This window comes from Pongo abelii, chromosome 22 (assembly GCF_028885655.2).
Source record: "Pongo abelii isolate AG06213 chromosome 22, NHGRI_mPonAbe1-v2.0_pri, whole genome shotgun sequence".
NCBI classification, from domain to species: Eukaryota; Metazoa; Chordata; class Mammalia; order Primates; family Hominidae; genus Pongo; species Pongo abelii.
Genome location: NC_072007.2, coordinates 49897943 through 49914317, shown reverse-complemented (window position 1 = coordinate 49914317; position 16375 = coordinate 49897943). Strand labels below are relative to the sequence as shown.

Here is a 16375-nt window from a genome sequence, read left to right as displayed (position 1 = left end):
TGCTCTCCAGGAAGAGTCACAACGGGTCACATGCCCTGGCAACAGGCAATTTTGATTATTCACCAGACAGTAGCCCAGCAGTTGTCTCTTATTAGAAGAGCTCAGGGCGATCTGTCTCGGGATGTGGCAGTGTCTGCAGCCATACCTAAAACTGCCGCAGAGTATGGTATTTTCCACAACATTCTCTTATCCTTTGCCAAAGTTGGCAAATACCATAAGTTCCTCAGTGGACGCTTGGTGGGTATTGCTAGAAGCTGTGCCAATGTGCAGTTATGGCAGGTGGTGCTGAGCCACGGGTTTCTTGTCTTGCAAGAGCAGTGCCACCTACAGAAGAAAATGTTCCACAATCTGACAATCAAATGGTTAAGAGCCGCAGGTGGTATCTTTCCAGGTTCCTCCCCAAGATTCCCCCAGCATCTGCACCTTTTTTTCTGCCCTAGGAAGTTTGCTTTCTTGGGGGCTGGGTTGACCACACTCATCCCTAGGGATCCAGAAGCTCCCTTGCTCTATGATTTCAAAATTAACTCAGCAAAGGGGAGCCCCAGCGGAGGATTGGAAGGAGGAAGAACAGTAAAATTGCAGCTTTATTCCCTTGACCATATCCCGCAGAGTGACTGTGGTCACTGCCCCATTGAGGCACCTTCTCTAGAGACTCTCTCCTTCCCTGTCCCTTTGCTCACTTCCTCTCTTCCATCCCTTTGGTTTTAGGGATGGTAACAGTTGTTCCACCACCCTCCCTCTCCCCGTTACCACACAACCCTGGTGGTTTCCCTACACCTTTGTACCTGGTGCCTTTATTAAGCCTTTCTTGGGTTTCCCTAATTTGAGTGTGCTTTTCCTGCCTGCTGGGACACTGATTCTGGTGCCCTGTCATTATGATAAGATCTAGCTATGTCTGCTTCTATTCCTGGGCCCTGATACAGGCTTATTTCATGCCATCTTTTTAAAGAACCACTTATATCCCCAGTCATGTTCATTATATATGCTGTGCTGAAGTCTGTTCTCAGTTCTTAAGATTTTCAAAGTCATCCTTGATTAAGCATTCACTACATTCCAAGTACTGCACCAAACACTCCAAATGCATTTCCTGATTTAATTCACACAACACCAATAATAGATGACGTTGCCACCATCATTTTATAGATGAAGACTTTGAGACTTTTGGCTAAGATCTCACAGCCAATTAAGGATCTGCTTATCTTTGGGAAGTTACCAAGAATCTTTGGTCGAGATCTTTATTGATTTTGCATCATCATTTTGGGGGACGTTTTGTTGGTGGTAAGTTTCCTCTCAAAGTGGCTCAAGGAGCTTGTAGCACTATTTCAAATTTCAGTCTCAATGATGGGGACTCTGCGCTGGCTGCTGGCTGCTCTCAAATTGTCAGAGTATTTAAAATGAGTCAACATCTACTTAAAGTTTTAAGATCATTTGCCTTAGCCAAGAGGGGCAGGAAAAGAAAGCTGGAGACAGAGTGAACTTTGTAGTGATTGAATAATGTCTCCCCCAAATTCAAGTCCACCTGGAATCAGAACGTGACCTTATTGGGGAAACAAGGTCAATGCAGATGTAATTAAGTTAAAGATCTTGAGAGGAGATGTCCAAGTTTTAGGGTGGGCTGGTGGACACCAACCCTCTGGCTGATGTCCTTGTAAGAGGAGATTAGGAGACACAGAGACCAGAGGAGAAGGCCGTATGGGAATGGAGGCACAGGCTGGAGTGAGGCTGCCACAAGCTGAGGAGCAACTGGAGTCACCAGAAGCTGGAAGAGGCCAGGGATGATCCTCCCTAGAACCTTCAGTGGGGTTGCAGCTTTGCCAATACCTCGATGGCAGATTTCTGCCCTCCAGAATTGTGAGAGAATACATTTTTGCTGTTTTAAGTTTATGGTAGTTTGTCACCTAGAAAACTAATACAGTTGGATTAAACAACCTGGAGACAGGAACCTTATTTGAACCATCATAGAAACACTTTATCACCTAAAGCAAACAATCAATCCAAAAGAATAATACAAGATAAAGAAAACTTTGGCGATTATCTAGCAAATGCATATGCTGTGTTAAATGATTACTTCTAAAGACTGGGGAACAAATGAGAGGAGAAAGGGGATTTTTATTTTTTGTGCCATTTAGATTTTTTTTTTTTTTACCATGAACATGTATTACATTTATAACTTTTTAAAAAGATGATGCTGACATTAAAGGGGTTTGGGGTGGGGAGGCCTTACCTGGTAGGTCAGGGGGCATTTGATGCAAACGTGCAGATTTTGTTCCTTAAGTCCCTATTGATTGATATCCCAATATAGTCCATGCCCACACTTTGGGGTCTTCACCCCTTCAACAAAGCTCGTAACCTTGTTTGGCTTGTCATTACACATGTCTACAGTTAATCGGTGTTTTCTGAGTATGGTGTGACTTGTCCCTGCCCTATAGCTTTTGTTGCTGCATGACTGAGAGAGAGAGTCGGAGACACAGAGAAGAGCAGGAAAAGAGAGACAGAGACAGAGTGAATTGGCAAATGCCTCTCTAGCCCCAGCCAGCTGTGTAGAGGTGCCACGGTTCTATCACTGGGACCTCTGAAGTCATCAGGAATCTAATGACCCTCAATACAGCTGGTTGTTTTCCCCAAGCATGTTGCCCAGGGCGATTCTTCAATTGATGCGGCCCTTAGGATGGGGACATGATGTCTACAGCCTAGAATCTCACAGCTCTACCCCTGGCAGCCCATAGGGAACTCATGAAATTCAGAGCTACAGGCAGGAGTAGGGGATGGAGGGGCAGCACTTGCCTTAAGGCAATTAGAGGCCCCCAAATCCCACTAGGAACCACTTATGCCCAGTATGAACTGAAGACTTGCTAGGCACCATAAGCTGTGCGAGGCACTTCGGGTGTGTCTTTGTAGAATCCTCATATCACCCCTGTGGGTTCAGTACTAATATTCTCCACAGCTCTCTTGATGACACCAACTGTATTAGTCCATTTTCACACTGCTATAAAGAAACACCTGAGATTAGGTAATTGATAAATAAAGGAGGTTTTATTGGCTCACTATTCTGCAGCGTACAGGAAGCATGGCTGCATCTGCTCAGCTTCTAGGGAGGCCTCAGGAAACTTACAATCATGGTGGAAGGCAAGGGGGAAGCCGGCACTTCTTACATGGCCAGAGCAGGAGGAAGAGAGAGCAAGGGGGTAGGTGCCACACACTTTAAAACAACCAGATCTCATGAGAACTCTATCCCGAGAACAGCACTACAGGGATGGTGCTAAGCCATTCATGAGTGACTGCTCCTGTGATCCAATCACCCACCTCCCACCAGGCCCCACCTCCAACATTGGGGATTACAATTTGACATGAGGTTTGGGCAGGGCCACAGACTCAAACCGTATCACTAAGTCTTGCTCAAGGTAATGCAGCCATTAAGCAGAAGAGCTGGGAGGTGAAGCCTGCCCTTTCTCCTGTGCACTGGAGCCTGAGGCATAAAACCACACAAGCCCCTGGCCAGTCTCACCCTTGTGACTTCAGGAAACAAAAGACAAGCCATCACTAGAACGTGCAGCAAGACCTTCAACTGTTTTCATTCTTGACTTGAGGAACCACAGGGTGCCCTGCTGGCAGAGAATCCCAGAGGCTACAGGGCCCAGGTGGGGAAGAAATTCTTTGCCTGTGGCTGATTCTCCTTGCTGTTTCCTTTTCCCTGTCCAGACCCCCAGGCATGCAGCTGCTAAGGAACACTGCTCACCTCCAGCAAGGACGGCCAGGGTACCGCGCCTCCACATGCATTCCTAATCCTCAGCTGTAGGAAAAAGCATACCTGTCCATACCCAGAGTAGGAGGCTCTATACAAAGCAGGATGGCTGACCAATCCTACCCACAGTGAGTCCTATGGTGACCATTATGATAATAGGAGTTAAGAAGAAACCACTTAAGCAGATAGCAAGGGTATGGGAGTCCTTGGTAAGGCTTTTCTTTTTAATGAAAAGCAGCCCTGAATTACTTTCCTTTCTAAGGAAGAGCAGCCTGTAAAATCGAGCTGCAGATATAGATACCTGCAGTAGTGCCAATCACGTTCAAGACAGCGGCTCCATCTTCCCTTGTCTTTGTCAGCCACATGTAATGTAAGGAGCAGACACGATGACGCCCATCACCTGGAAAGCTCATTCGCATAATAAAATGAGGGTGGGGCAACCAGCCTTCCCTGCGTGCTATGTAAACATCATACCTGATGGAACTGAACCAATCTGTGAGCCCTATATAAATCAGACACCGCCTCCTCAAACTGGACTATAAAACCCGGTGCATTCACCAACAGCCAGTCCTTTGAGCTTGGAGACCCCTTCCTCTATGGAGAGAGCTGTTTCTCTTTCTCTTCTCTTCTGCCTGTTAAACTTTGGCTCCTAAACTCCTCGTGCATGTCCATGTCCTAAATTTTCCTGGCACACGACAACGAACCCCAGGGTATGTACCCCAGACAACGTAGCCACTTCATCTACAGTCCAGAAGTTGAAACCAGCATCTTGAGTAACTTCAAGCACAAGTCAAGAGTTAGGCTAACTCTAATAGTACACTTCCATCACCACATTCTATACTGTAGTAATTCTTTCCAAAAAATACACACATGGCCTGATTAGCTTAGCCATAGTTGAGCCATCGAAGGTAGACCTAGGAATATAAAACAGTGTTGAACCCTGACTGGTCACAGTGCTAAGTACATTGCATAAATTTTCTCATTCAATTCTCACAACATTCTAAGGTACTATTTTTATCTCAATTTTAGAACTGAAGAATCACCCAAAAAGAGGTTGAATCCTTCACCCACAATTACTGTATTAGTCCGTTTTCACACTGCTTGATAAAGACATACCGAACTGAGCAATTTACTAAAGAAAGAGGTTTAATGGACTCACAGTTCCACGTGGCTGGGGAGACCTCACAATCGTGGTGGAAGGCAAAAGACACATCTTACATGGCAGCAGCAAGAGAGAATGAGAGAGAAGTGAAAGCGGAAACTCCTTATAAAACCGTCAGCTTTCCTGAGACTTATTCACTCCCAGGAGAACATGATGGGGCAAACCACCCCCATGATTCAATTATCTCCCACCAGGTCCCTCCCACAACACGTGGGAATTATGGGAGTACAATTCAAGATGAGATTTGGGTGGGGACACACAGTCAAACCATATCAATTACATATCTGGAAAATAAGAAAACCAAGATCTAACTGAAAAGCTTAGGATTCTGCCGCTGTCATCTCCAATGTAGATGTTGTTGTAAGTCAAAATGAACTGGAATTCAGGCAGAGTTTTACTGTCACTAAAATTTCCAAACCGAACACTCCTCTTTTTCTAGAATTCAGAATTATACCTTTTTTCAGGTTCAATACTTCTAGTCCCATTTTATTAATTTGGAATACATTTTCTGTTGAATTTATAACACACTGATTATTTTTCAGTTGGCAATAAATACCCTTCCCGATGTGACCACAGTTGAGAAGTTTAGAAATCATGCCTCCCGAACAACAAGCTGCTCTCAATCCTGCTCCAATCCTGAGTGGGAAATCCCACTAAGCTAGCAACTAATGGAAGTAGAATATTCTAATAGTTGGGTTATTTTAAAACAAACTCTGTAGAAAGGATGGCTTTCATAATCCCTTTTAGATGCTCCAGACAGCTTTGGTACCGTCACAGAATGAGAAATGTTTAAAGACCATTTTCAAATGATTTGCACGACAAGCATTAAATGTGTTTCTGCAGGAGCATGTCGAATGAAGCAACAGAACGGTTTAGGATAGCAGGCCTGAATTACATTCATCAGGTTTGCTAGCACATTGCATTCATCTATTCATAAAATAATTAATGTGTGAAGGGTAAGACTCACATTTTTCCCTCCCAGGTCTTCAAGCTGAAGGTTTGTCATAGCCACCATCACAACCCGCGGCTTTCCTGTACCCAGTTGAACACAGAAAAGGCTTTGTTGTAGGAATTAGCCTCCCAGCCTGAGGGCCTTGGGCTCTCAGAGCCACTTCATTGATGGCAATGCTGTTGCCATAGTTACCAGGCTAACCCTCCACAGTTTGCCTCTTCACCTCACCACAAAAGCTTCGGGAGAAAATAAAACTTAAAGTTGAGCCACATGCTAATATATGAGCCAATACTGTTACTTGTTAATGTTAAATATTTAAAAAATCATTTTGGAAGAGAAAAAAATAGGAAAACAGGTCTTTGGAAAGCCATCTGTAATTGTTCAACTATTTGGATTTTTAACATCTCACCAGAGAAAATAGGTGCTTTCCAAGCTTACAGACATTGCTTTAAAATGGACTTGTTTCTTGGTTTAGAGCCACGCTGTTTGTGTTGGTTTTATTCTTGGATTAAAACCATTGTGACAGTCAGACATCAGAGAATAATTCATCTCAGTCCCGGTATTTAAAAGCCTCCCAACCATCATGCATAGAGCATGGCTTTGGGAAATGGAATTTTTGCTTTTCCATAAATGTCTTTACATTATGTCTATTTCACGTCTTGATGGGACTTCCCACCAGGAAATTCTACGACAAGTTACTTCAATAAGAAAAATTAAAATCCGGCCAGGTGTAGTGGCTCACGCCTGTAATCCCAACACTTTGGGAGTCTAAGGTCGGAGGATCATTTGAGCTCAGGAATTTGAGACCAGCCTGGGCAAAGGGGTAAAACTCTGTCTCTACAAAAAATATATAAAAGTTATCCAGGCATACTGACACACACCTGAGGTCCCAGCTACTCAGGAGGCTGGGGTGGGAGTATCACTTGAGCCCAGAAGGTCGAGGCTGCAGTGTGCCAGGATTGCACCATTGTACTCCAACCTGGGCAACAGAGCGAGATCCTGTCTCAAAAAGAAAAGAAAAAGAAAGAGGCCAGGCATGCTGGCTCATGCCTGTAATCCCAGCACTTTGGGAGGCCAAGGAGGGCGGATCACGAGGTCAGGAGATTGAGACCATCCTGGCTAACACGGTGAAACCCTGTCTCTACTAAAAATACAAAAAAAAAAAAAAATTAGTCGGGCGTGGTGGCGAGCGCCTGTAGTCCCAGCTACTGGGGAGGCTGAGGCAGGAGAATGGTGTGAATCTGGGAGGTGGAGCTTGCAGTGAGCCGAGATCATGCCACTGCACTCCAGCCTGGGCGACAGAGCAAGACTCCGTCTCAAAAAAAAAAGAAAAAGAAAGAAAGAAAAATCCTTTTCAATCAGGTTTTACTGATAAAATGAAGTAAAAATTATAGTGTCCAATTAAAAGCCATAATTTATATTTTATGGACATAAAACCTCAGGTGTGTGCCAGCATGCCTGGCTAACTTTTATATTTTTTTTTTTCTGTAGAGATGAAGTTTCACCCTTTTGCCCAGGCTGGTCTCAATTCTTTTCCAGAAATCAGAATTACTCTAGATGAAGCACATCTTGGGCCCTCAGGGCAAGCAAAGGTCTTGGGGGCTAGTGACATCACTTAAGCAGCTTCATGAGGAGTGGCTTCCAAGAATATGCAGAGCCTGGCCTCCTGCACCTGCAGTGCTGAGTACAATGCTGGCAGTAAGGATGACCAGCTCAGTGTGGAAACCAGAACATTGCCTGTAATTTTAGAAGTAAGGCCAACTCAATCCACATACATATGAAATGATACCAGAGCACTTAATATTGACCTTGGAATTTTGCAAAACCCACAAGGCCTGAGGACAGCTAACCCATGCCCAAGGAGAAAACTATGTGCTTTCTTCTGCATGATTCACTTACAAATAAGTAGACATCAAGGAGTTAAGAGCACTGGCTTTAAGTCGGGAAACTCTAGGGTCAAATGTCAGCCCTCTGCTAACTGTGAGCACTTAGGTGGGCCACATAGTGTTTCCAAGTGTTCATTTCCTCATGGTAAAATGGGGATGATATTAATAATACCGACTGTATGACTTAATGAGCTATTGCAGGTCAAATGCTTGGCACAACACTGGGGCAGAATAGACACGCCCTTTGTGGTGGTTATAATGATGATGAGAAGAGAGAAGGCGGTGGAGGAGAAGGAGGAAGGGATGGAGAAAGAGGAAGAAGAAAGAGGAAGAGAGGAAGTGGGAGCGCAGAATGACTAGGAGGAAGGAGGAGGAAGAGGAGGAAATGGAGGGAGGAAGGCAGGAGGAGAAGAATAAGGAGCCCTGAGCAGAAAGAAGAGGAGGAGGGGAAGAGAAAGGAGACCAGTGGCAGAGTATTTACAATATTTATAATCGCCTGCTGTGTACAAACAGTGATAGAGAAAATGACTGCAGGGCTGTGGATATGGAGTGACCTGGGTTCAAATCCTGATCCAACATCCAGACATTCATGATCTCCAAAAGATCTCCATGAGTGCCAGAATTTACCACTTGGCCTTCCCTTCAGACCAAATTTACATTTTTTATTATAATTTCAATAAAGGAAGAATCCACCCCAACCACCTCCCATTTAAACAGGAATGTTATGTAGGAGACCAAACTAAACTGTAGGTTGAAGTGGCTTTAGAAACTCTGTCTCACCTTCCCACCTTTTCTTCTTGTCTCTGCAGAAAAAGTCATTCTGTTTTAGAGTCCATTCTCCAGAACAGAGCTCAGAAGAGGGCCTCCAAGGCTGCGTTGAGGTTCAGAATTTCTCAGGGCCACTTAACCATCCTCCTCATAACTGATGGCCCCTCCAAGTGTCACCAAGCAACAGAATGCAATAAAATCAAGCACTGTCTGGGCTTTAAGCTGCAGGAATATTTCAGGTCATCAGCTGCCATTGGCAGCATTTGTTGGCTGCAGCACTAGGCCTGGGAGACAGAGAGTAAAGATACCAAAGAAACAAGGCTTAGGGAAACAATGCTGCCCTGATATTTTTAATCTTTTGCTGAGACAATTCCCCAAAACATTCCCAACTAGGAACCAAGGTTAGTTTCCTGATTGCAAAAGCAGGGTAGCTGTGCCATTTTAGGAATTTGAAAAGGCGTGTGTGTGTGTGTGTGTGTGTGTGTGTGTGTGTAAGCTAAGCATTTGAAGTACAATTTACAGATTGCTAAAGACCAACTCTTGCTATTCACACAGATCATATAGTTTATTCAATAGATACCTCTTGACCCGAATAATAAACTACTTCATGCATTCACAGCCTCCAGCATGACAATCTGCAGAAATCTAAAGTTATAGAATAATAACATCTGGGTGTTCACCAAAATTGGCATATAGTAGAGATCCAAAGTTCTGGAGTAACAACATCTGGGTGTTGGCAAGGCACCTGTAGTGTAGTTTAATCATTTTACAGTATGACTTAAATAACATTTAATTCCTTGTGACACTACTTTCACCATAGGAACAAGTCACATTAGTATCTTTAAGTATCTATTCCATATCTTCATGGACCCAAGGTTCTTACAGATTGGCTTGTCCTTTCTTGCTGTATTCACTGCTTTTCAGATCCAACTCCTCAATGCTTAGACATTCCAAGATCCTCCTGCCTCAGCCTCTCGAGTAGCTGGGATTACAGATGCAAGCCACCGTGACTGGCTTCAACAACTCTTAAATAAAGAGTCTGCCATTTTCATTTTGCACTGAGCCCCACAAATTATGTAGCCAGTCCTCGGTATAGGAAATATCCTTTTCTTCTCTGAGCAGTTGAAGTTTTCCAAAAGGAAGTTTTACTATGAAAATGAGGTAGCAACATCTTCATAAATGGTCTCCTGCCCATTCCAGCAGCACCCCCAAATACTTTTGTGTTCCCAAAACAAGGCATTTCAGGATCATCTTGGGTCCCGAGATCTAAGATCTAGTGCTATTTACACTTCAGGTGTATTAACCCTGACTTTTATTTTCTTTATTCTGATTCTGTGACATCTGGAGCCTTGCTGACCCTGGACGGGCTGCTCCTCCACCTCCAGGGTTACACATTTCCTAGAGATAGTGAAACCATCCCAATAGTCCCATAGACTGTTCTTTTGGATAAACACAGAAATTGACCTTTCTGGGTCTTAAAACTTGAAACTTGTATTTGTTTTATCTGAGTTCTTTTCTCATGAAAGGACTTTCAGCCCTCTCAAAAAAGTATCAAAGAACTGAAACTCACCAGATCACCATTCCAGATACCAGACCTCTCATTCATCATGATTACTTCCTTGCCCCTCCCTAGTTCCCGTTTTCTTACACATTATTACATTTCTTCCCTGACACAAAAACCCCTGGTTTTAGTCAGTCAGGGAGATGGATTTGAGACTGAGCTCCCATCTCCTGGGCTGCAGCACCCTATTAAAGCCTTTTTCCTTGGAAACAATCATCATCTTGGTCATCACTTTCTGTATGATGAGCAGCGGGACCTAGACCAAACCCCTGGTGTTTCAGTAACAGTAGCAAACAGCTTGCCTGAGAGTGAGCTTTTCAAATGTAAACTAACCAATTCATAACCCATCCCACAAGTGCCTCCTTTCCTGGGCTCTCAGACTCCCCCCCTGCCCTATCTCATCCCTTTCTTCCCACAGATACCCCCTCCCTCTGCCAGCTGACCAACGCTGGTGCTTCCCCAGGTGGTCCCCATGGTGTGACATGGTCCTTTCTGTTGGGACCTGCAAATAACAAGCTATCTTTTCAATGGCAGTCACCATCTGATCTGTTGGCCTTAGTGGACCTCAAATTTTCTGTTAATATACTTCAGGAAAGCAAGTTTTTCTTGAGGGAAGCAAAGAGTAAAGGGCCAAACATTCGTTTCTGGGCCCACACAATTGTGAGCAAAGCGATCCCAGAAAAGAGACTTCAGTTATTCACTGACAGAGTCTTACGTCTTACAAAGTCATAATCTGTGCAAAAATTTTCAATCAAAACCTAGTTTCACTGAGTTGTTTTTCCTATATTAATCTAATATGAAAGTGTCTCTGTTTTTATGTAAAACCCAAAACCATAAAAACCCTAGAAGAAAACCTAGTAAATACCATTCAGGACATAGGCATGGGCAAAGACTTCTTGACTAAAACACCAAAAACAATTGCAACAAAAGCCAAAATTGACAAATGGGATCTAATCAAACTAAAGAGCTTCTGCACAGCAAAAGAAACTACCATCAGAGTGAACAGGCAACCTACAGAATGGGAGAAAAATTTTGTAAGCTACCCATCTGACAAAGGTCTAATATCTAGAATCTACAAGAGACTTAAAACAAATTTACAAGAAAAAAAAACAACCCTATCAAAAAGTGGGCAAAGGATATGAACAGACACTTCTCAAAAGAAGACATTCATGTGGCCAAAAATCATATGAAAAAAAGCTCATCATCACTGGTCATTAGAGAAATGCAAATCAAAACCACAATGAGATACCATCTCATGCCAGTTAGAATGGCGATTATTAAAAAGTCAGCAAACAACAGATGCTGGCAAGACTGTGGAGAAATAGGAACACTTTTACACTGTTGGTGGGAGTGTAAATTAGTTCAGCCATTGTGAAAGACACTGTGGCAATTCCTCAAGGATCTAGAACCAGAAATACCATTTACCCAGCAATCTCATTACTGGGTATATACCTAAAGGATTATAAATCATTCTGCTATAAAGACACGCACACATATGTTTATTGTAACGCTATTTACAATAGCAAAGACTTGGAGCCAACCCAAATGCTCATCAATGATAGACTGGATAAAGAAAATTTGGCAAATATACACCATGGAATACTATGCAGCCATAAAAAAGAATGAGTTCATGTCCTTTGCAGGGACATGTATGAAGCTGGAAGCCATCATTCTCAGCAAACTAACACAGGAACAGAAATCCAAACATCGCACGTTCTCACTTATAAGTGGGAGCTGAACAATGAAAACACATGGACACAGGGAGGGGAACATCACACACCGGGGCCTGTTGGTGGGTAGGGGACAAGGGGAGGGAGAGCATTAGGACAAATACCTAATGCATGTGGGGCTTAAAACCTAGATGACGTGTTGATAGGTGCAGCAAACCACCATGGCACATGTATACTGAGGTAACAAACCTGCACTTTCTGCACATGTATCCCAGAACTTAAAATAAAATTTAAAAAAAAAAGAAAGTGACTCTGCTTTTATTCTCTTTTCCTTACCTGAGCAATGATCTTTTTATCTTTTTCAAATGACATCCTTGCACTCGCTTTAGTGTATATATAGTCACATTTATTTAGTCAGTTATTCAACAGAGATTTATTGATTTACTGTATGCACTGTTCCAGGGCAAAGGAATACAACAGTGAACAACATAGGGAAAAATGTCTGATCACACGGAGTTTGTAAGCCAGTACAGTGAGGCAGACAGCAAACTATACAAATGTTATGTTAGGTAGGAATAACAAGGAAATAAAGCAGGAATGAAGAATAGTGAGCGCCAGAAAGACAGGGAGTTCAAATTTTTCTATAATAGCTTTGTTGAGATATATTTCAGATATCATAAAATTCATCCTTTTAAACTGTTCAAGCCTGTGGCCTTTAGTATTATTAAAGAATTGTGCAACTATCACCACTATCTACTTCTAGTACATTTTCATTACCCACCCATCTCCTCAAACATATATATATATATATATATATATATATATATATATATATATACCCATTAGCAGTCACTCCTCATTGCCCCCTCTCCCCAGCCACTGGCTACTAATAATTTCCTTTATATCTTTATTGATTTGCCTATTCTGGACATTTCATATAAATGGAATTATACAACATGTGGCCTTTTATGTCTGTCTTCATTCAGTTAGCATAATGTTTTCAAGATCCATCCATGTTGTAGCATGTATTGGTACTTTGGTACTTTATTCTTTTTTGGCTCAATAATATTCCATTTTATGTATGAACTTTTATTTATCCATTCATCTAATGATGAGCATTTACGTTGTTTTTGCCTTTTGGCTGTTATGAATAATGCTGCCATGAACATTCAGTATGAGCTTTTGTAAGGACAGGTTTTCATTTTTCTTGGGCATATACATACAAGGGTATTATTGAGTCACAGGGTAACTCCATGTGTTTTTTTGTTTGTTTGTTTTCTTGTTTTATGGTTTTTTTTTTTTTAGAGAAAGAGTCTCTCTGTGTCACCTAGACCAGAGTACAGTGATGCAATCATAGCTCACTGTATCCATGTTTAACTTTTTGAGGAAGGAGTTTCATTTTAAATCAAGCAGTCAGGGGAGGCCTTGTTGATAAGACGACATTGAGCAGACCCCTGAAGGAGATGATCTAAACAAAACCTACATGTGGAGGGAGGGAGAGTATGCCAGGCAGAGAAGAGCAAGATCCAGAGGCAAGAATGTACCTAGGTTGTCTGAGGAACAGCAAAGTGGCTGGAGTAGCAGGAAAAAGGAAGACGCCACATGTCCGCCCACAATGCTAACCTAAATGTGATTTGGAAACACCACATTTAAATGGCAATCTGTTAGCATGTTTTTTGAGCAAATGGAGCTACATATTCCAGCCTCCTGAACTTAACTTTTTAACTCAATTTATTCATAACAATTTTAATGACTGATTGATTCTGATTTCATCCAGGATTTCAGTTGCATCCAGGATTCTGTCCTCTCCAGACGTGTTTTATTAAGGAATAAACATGATAGAAGTACACAATGATCGTATAACAAAAGCTAAATTATACAGGTGTTTTTTGTGTTCAGGGTAGCACAGTACATTGCTGTCCCTGCCCGATAAAGGAAGGTAAACTGCTTTTGCTATTCTGTGCATGTACACTGAGATTAAGAAATGCCCATCATCAAGTTCTGTTACTGCCCATTTCTCAGCTCTAACAAAGTATTCAGGAACAGCTACACCATCACAGGCACCAACAGGCCAAAACAGTGGTGATTCCACACTCTCTGCATCAGCTGAAAGGGAGCAAATAGGCTTGACTATTTGCATCTCCTGGAAATCTTGATTGCTGTGGCTAACTCCTTCATTTTTCCAGGATGGCCTCAGGTTTATAATTTAAGAAGGCAATGAGAATTATAAACAAACACACTGTGTAAACTGCTAAGGGAAGCTAACTGGGTACAGAAGGGAGTTGGAAGAGGTCAGGGAAGGCTTCACCACAAAACTCATATCTCAGCTACAACATGAAGGATGGGGGATTTCTGGTTTTGAAGATGAGTAAGAATATTCCAGGACAGTGCACAGCAGGGACAAAGGCTCAGAGGCAAGACAGACTGCGGGACAGTTTAAAACAAAAAAAACCATTTATCTATGGCAGCAGCATAGAGTATAATGCAGAAATGGAGAGAGATGAGTAGTGTTGGAAAGCAGGGTCTCAACAGGTAGAGCCTTCTCGGCTGATATGGTTTGGCTCTGTGTCCCCACCGAAATCTCATGTTGAATTGTGATCCTGAGTGTTGGAGGTGGGGCCTGGAGGGAGGTGATTGGATCATGGGGTGGTTTGCAGTGGTTTAGCACCATCCCCTTAGTACTGTCTCCTGACAGAGTTCTCATGAGATCTGGTTGTTTACAAGTGTGTAGCACGTTCCCTAAATCTCGCTTTCTCCTGCTCCACCATGGGAAGACCGTGCTTGCTTCCCCTTCACCTTCCACCATGATTGTAAGTTTCCTGAGGCATCCCAGCATGCTTCCTGTACAGCCTGCAGAACTGTGAGTCAGTTAAACCTCTTCTGTTTATAAATTACCCAGTCTCAGGTAGTTCTTTAGAACAGTGTGAGAACGAACTAATATATTGGCCATATAAAGAGTCTGTGTTTTATGCTGAAAGCCCTAGGCAGGAGACAAAGTATTTCAAGCAGTGGAGTGGCATGATAAGGTTGATGTGTCTGACGGCAGTGGAGTGAACATGGGCAAGACTGGAGAAACAACACCAGATAAAATTCCCAGTTCTTTCCACAACAGGGGCTGGAGCATACAGCCTCACCTAAGTGTGACCATTGAGTGCCATAATATCCATATTTGAGTCCCAGCTCTGCCACCAACTCTATTTAATATGAAAAACACACATTCATTGAGACAACAAATATACTACAGTGAGCCAAACATGACACTCAAAGTCAGACCAGTCCAAATTTAGCCCTGTAATTATTTCAAAATGAACTCATATTTTTAAAAGTTCTTAAAATTTTCTTGGCCTCATTAAATCATTCCTTTTTATTTAAAAACTATTTCAATCTAAGGAACACAATTATGCCACTTGCCTCATGAGGAAAGCAACTATAACAAATACATGTATATTCATATGTTCTATGTCACTCTTATCTGAATGCTTGTGTCCCCCAAAAACATGTTGAAACCTATACTCAATGTAGGCTATTTGGAGGTGAGGCCTTTGGGAGATAATTAGGTCATGAGGGTGAAGCCCTCATGAATGGGATTAGTGTCTTTATAAAAGACCCCAGAGAGCTCCCTCACCCCTCCCACCCGTAACATGAGGACACAGTTAGAAGACAGCCATCTACGAACTAAGAAAAGGGCTGTGGAAGTGTTGCACAGCCTGATCCAGTGGTCCCTTTTTTGGGAACCTGGAATTCAATGTGAAACTAAGATCCTTAATTTTGGGGGATCTAGGTGTTCTGCCTTCCAGCGGCACCTGCTTTTCACATATGTAAGCACTATTCCCTGAAAATTACAAACGATTTGTTGGCACTATTTGTTAGTGGGCTTCACCCTAAGCTCACTGGTCTAGTTGGAAAATGGAGATTAAATTAGAAGCTACCTATCCAAATGAAATTGGTCTCTTTATAAAATCCTAGGGCAAATTCCTATGATTTTGTGTTACATTGGCATCCATTTTTAATCTCCCTTTAAAACACCCAAACTCTTTTTTAAACATTCAAATTCTTGCTCTGTGCTTTGAGGTGCAACTATGCAACCATTTTATCTAATACTTGGTAAGGCCTTTGGCCATAACTTGTTCCATTTACAGAGGTACAATTTAATCCAACTGTCCTTCTAAACTAGTGAGTTTTACTAGACTAGTAAAACTTTGCTAGTAAAACATTTACAGTGAGACTTTACTTTTTTACTAAAGTTTTACTAGTCTAGTAAAACTTTACTTATCTAGTAAAACTCACTAGTTTAGAAGGACAGTTGGATTAAATTGCGCCTCTGTAAATGGCACTAAATGTGCCTCTGTAAATGGCACTCTGTAAATGGACACTAAAATTTCATGGCTAAAATTTTAAAATCTAAGCTATAAAATTTTGATTTATGTTTCTCTGTATTTTTATGCATACATAAGTTCATGTCACATTATCTACATGGTACCAAATGGATTTATAAATAAATGAGTGCTTATAAATTAAGTAAAGAAATCCAACTGCTTTTCAAGCTTGGTATGTTAAAATTACATTGGAAACATTGGCAAATAAGAAATGATTTTGAGTTAACATTCTTTGAGTTGTATTTGTATGGCTATGTT

At 42.1% G+C, this 16375-nt stretch overlaps 1 protein-coding gene across 2 annotated transcripts in view; it reads right to left on the bottom strand.

Annotated features, from left to right (window-relative positions):
- The window catches only part of B3GALT5 (beta-1,3-galactosyltransferase 5), a 116774-nt gene extending 110782 nt beyond the window's left edge, over window positions 1-5992 (bottom strand). The window contains exon 1 of one of the 2 annotated variants that reach the window (XM_063720906.1): window positions 5872-5992. The gene's annotated coding sequence lies outside the window, so the exon portion shown is untranslated. The remainder of the gene's footprint in view (window positions 1-5871) is intronic. The other variant, XM_054542558.2, reaches the window with a different exon arrangement.
- Window positions 5993-16375: the final 10383 nt, after the last annotated feature.